Source organism: Carcharhinus amblyrhynchos, chromosome 13, assembly GCF_965287045.1.
Source record: "Carcharhinus amblyrhynchos chromosome 13, sCarAmb.v2.hapA, whole genome shotgun sequence".
Classification (NCBI taxonomy): Eukaryota; Metazoa; Chordata; class Chondrichthyes; order Carcharhiniformes; family Carcharhinidae; genus Carcharhinus; species Carcharhinus amblyrhynchos.
The window spans coordinates 8,348,834-8,352,548 of NC_137336.1; positions in this window are offsets into that span (position 1 = coordinate 8,348,834).

Sequence of the window (3,715 nt, forward strand, 5' to 3'; positions counted from 1 at the left end):
AACCTCTAACTGAACTCCCAGGGTTTTCCTGTTTTAAAAGGAGCTTTTCTGCTGATTTATTTGTGAACAGCTCTCTCCTCTGCTCCGCGTTGTCTCTCTCTCTCCCTGCGGCTGTTTTTGGGCAGTTTGGGATTTCTCTCTGTTTTTAATATATTGGGGAAGTCAAACCAGAACTAACACTTTCTAAACAATCTGTGTCTTCAATTACCGATGGGTTTGCTCCAAGTGCTTTCCATTATTCCAGCTGTCTGGCCATGTAATCACCTTTTACGCTTTCAGCTCTGAACTGTTAATCAGCCCCCTCCAGCCCTGTCTCAAAACCTCCCGCATCTCCACACTCCTCCAGATCAGCACTCTCAGGCATCCCCAGTTTCCATCGCTCCCCCCCCATTGGCGGCTGTACCTACATAACCATTGGTATGGGCTCCTGCTCTGCCTAAGGCCGCAAGGAACTACAAAACGTGGTGAATGTAGCCCAATCCATCACGCAAACCAGCCACCCGTCCGTTGACTCTGTCTACACTTCCTCAGCAAAGCAGCCAGCATAATTAAGGACCCCCACGCACCCTGGATATTCTCTCTTCCACCTTCTTCCGTCTGGAAAAAGATACAAAGGTCTGAGGTCATATACCAACCGACTCAAAGAACAGCTTCTTCCCTGCTGCTGCCAGACCTTTGAATGGACCTACCTTGCATTAAGTTGATCACTCTCTACACCCTAGCTATAACACTACATTCTGCACTCCCTTGTTTCCTTCTCTATGAACGGTATACCTTGTCTGTATAGTGCGCAAGAAACAATACTTTTCATTGTATGTTAATACATGTGACAATAATAAATCAAATCAAATACAATACAGAAGGAGGCTATTTGGCCCATTGAGTCTGCATTGACTCTCCAGCATAGACAGAGCTTGGAGACACTACCCTTCCCTCCTCCCCCCTTACCTCTCCCTGCTGCCTCCCCACCTCTGCCCTATCCCAGGATCCCGTATATTTAGCATGTCCAATCAACCTAACCTGCACATCTTTGGAGTATGGGAGGAAACTGGAGGAAACCCATGCAGACACAGGGAGAATGTACAAACTCCACATAGACGATGACCCAAGCCGGGAATTGAACCCAGGACCCTGCTGCTGTCAGGCATGTTCCCATCTTGGAAGAAAGATGTGAAGTGTAGTCATTGTCCTAGTATATTTCTGAAAAGAGACACATGTTGCTGAAGCTTTTCATCTCGCACTCATCAGGACAAACAGAAGAATGCCAAATTTCAAACTATCACAACAATTTATACTACAAGTGAATAGGTTGTTGATTGGTTGACAAGTTGAATCTGATTGGCTGAAGCATTGCCATGAAGAAAGTAATGCGGAACTATAGCCTCTCTAAACTCCCGGGTAATTCAAATCGAGGCAGGAAGCTTGACCATGTTCCTCTTGTTGCAGAGATTAGGTGAAAGTGTCGCTTCTAACAGACAAAAATAAGCCAGTTAACAAACTCCACCAATTATCCTAAATTGGCTGTCAGTGTAACACACTCAGGATTGTTTAGCAAGTGCTGTCCAGTCACAGAATCGTATCTAACAGTGTTGCTCTGGAGGGAATGCAGAAGCCAGTTCACATACAGCAAGCTCAGAAAAAAATACAAAACGGTAACAGCCAGAAAATCTGTTTTAGTGAACTTGTCTGAGAGAGGCAGGGGAGAGAATATTGATGAGCATTTGTTGTTCTCAAACAGAATTACACACTGGTGTTCCGCAGGGGTCAGATGAGGGCAAGTTCCCTTTCAATAAATATTAATGACTTGGATTTGGGTTTACTGGACAGAGTTTCAAAGTTTGCAGATAAATGGAATCTCTGAACTGTATTAAACAGTGAGGAAAGGAGCAGACTCCTGGGGAACAAAACAGATTTTTACAAACATGGGTGTTGCTGGCTAGTTCAGAATTTGTTGTCCATACCTAATTGCCCCTTAAGAAGGTTGCAGTGAAGGTCTTTTTGAACTACTGCAGTCCATGTGGTGTAGGTACACCCACAGCGCTCTTAGGGAGGGAGTTCCAGGATTTTGACCCAGCGACTGCGAAGGAATATATTTCCAAGTCAGGATGGTCAAAGACTTGGTGGGTAACTTGCAAGTATTCCCTTGAGTCTGCTGCCTTTGTCCTTCTAGGTGGAAGGTGCAATCTGAGGAACCTTGGTGAGTTGCTGCAGCGCATCTTGTAGATGGTACACACGGCTGGCCTTGTGTGTTGGTGGTACAGGGAATCGATGTTAGTGGAAGGGGTACCAATTAAACTGATCTTTCTCGTCACCCTACCTGTAACTGCACCCTTTCCTATCCGTCTCCCCATGTACTCCATAAGCTGTGTGTTTTGTCTGTTTAGCACACAAGAAACAATACTTTTTGCTGTATTAGATATCCATGTGACAATAATAAATCAACTCAAACCAAATCAAACAGTGGAAGCAGGTACGATAGTGACTTTTAAGGGCGTCTTGATAAATACATGAATAGAATAGAGGGAATGGTCCCCGTTGAGGACTCTGAGTCTGTACTCATTGCAGTTTAGAAGGATGAGGGGGGATCTTATTGAAACTTACAGAATATTGCAAGGCCTGGGTAGAGTGGACATGGAAAGAATGTTTCCACTAGTAGGAAAGACCGGAATCTGAGGGCACGACCTCAGGCTAAAGGGACGATCCTTTAAAACAGAGATGAGGAGGAATTTCTTCAGCCAGAGATTAGTGAACCTGTGGAACTCTTTGCCTGAGGAGGCTGTGGAGGCCAGGTCATTGAGTGTCTTCAAGACAGAGATAAATAAGTTCTTGATCAATAAGGAGATCAGGGTTATGGGGAAAAGGCAGGAGAATGGGGATGAGAAAAATATCAGTCATAGTTGAATGGCAGAGCAGATTCAATGGGCCGAGTGGCCTAATTCTGCTCCTATGTTCTCCGGTAGGGGTTTTAGATCAGATGGGCAGCATAGCTAATGCAGGCTTGGACGGCCGAAGGGCCTGTTCCTGTGCTGTAATGTTCAGCAAATGGACTGTTTTGTCCTGGATCAAATGGGCTGCTTTTCCAACTGTGGGAGGAAACCGGAGCACCCGGAGGATACCCACGCAGACACGGGGAGGACGTGCAAACTCCACGCAGACAGCGACCCGAGCTGGGAATCGAACCCCAGCTCCTAGCGCTGCGAGACAGCAGCGCTAACCACAATGCCACCTCCTACAGGGATAGGGCTTGGGTAAGGTGCTCTGTCGGAGGGGCAGAATGGCCTCCCTCTGCACTGTAGGGATTGGATGATCTATAACAATGCCGGTTATTATCATGTTGCTGTTTGTGGGAGCTTTCTGTGCACACACCCTGCTGCTGTACTTTCCCACATTACTGCACCTCAACAATACTGCGGTGTCTGAGGAGGATATTGGGATATCCTGAGATAAGTACAGGGATAAAAGTTTGTTCTTTCTAAGTTGGACAGTCTGAATTAAGCTGACCCTGCAGAATTCTTCCTGAATAAGGCTTTACTGTGCTGACATTCAGTCTTGCAATTGAAAGAAAGAAAGGACTTTATTTCGTTTAACCCTCAAACAGGACTGGTGGTGGTCAGAGGTGTTCCCCTCTCTGACAGAGCAGGTGGCTCCATTCTATCTCTGTGTTCAGCACCATTTGGGATATGCGTATAGATGTATTCCTGTTCCTCTGGCTCGT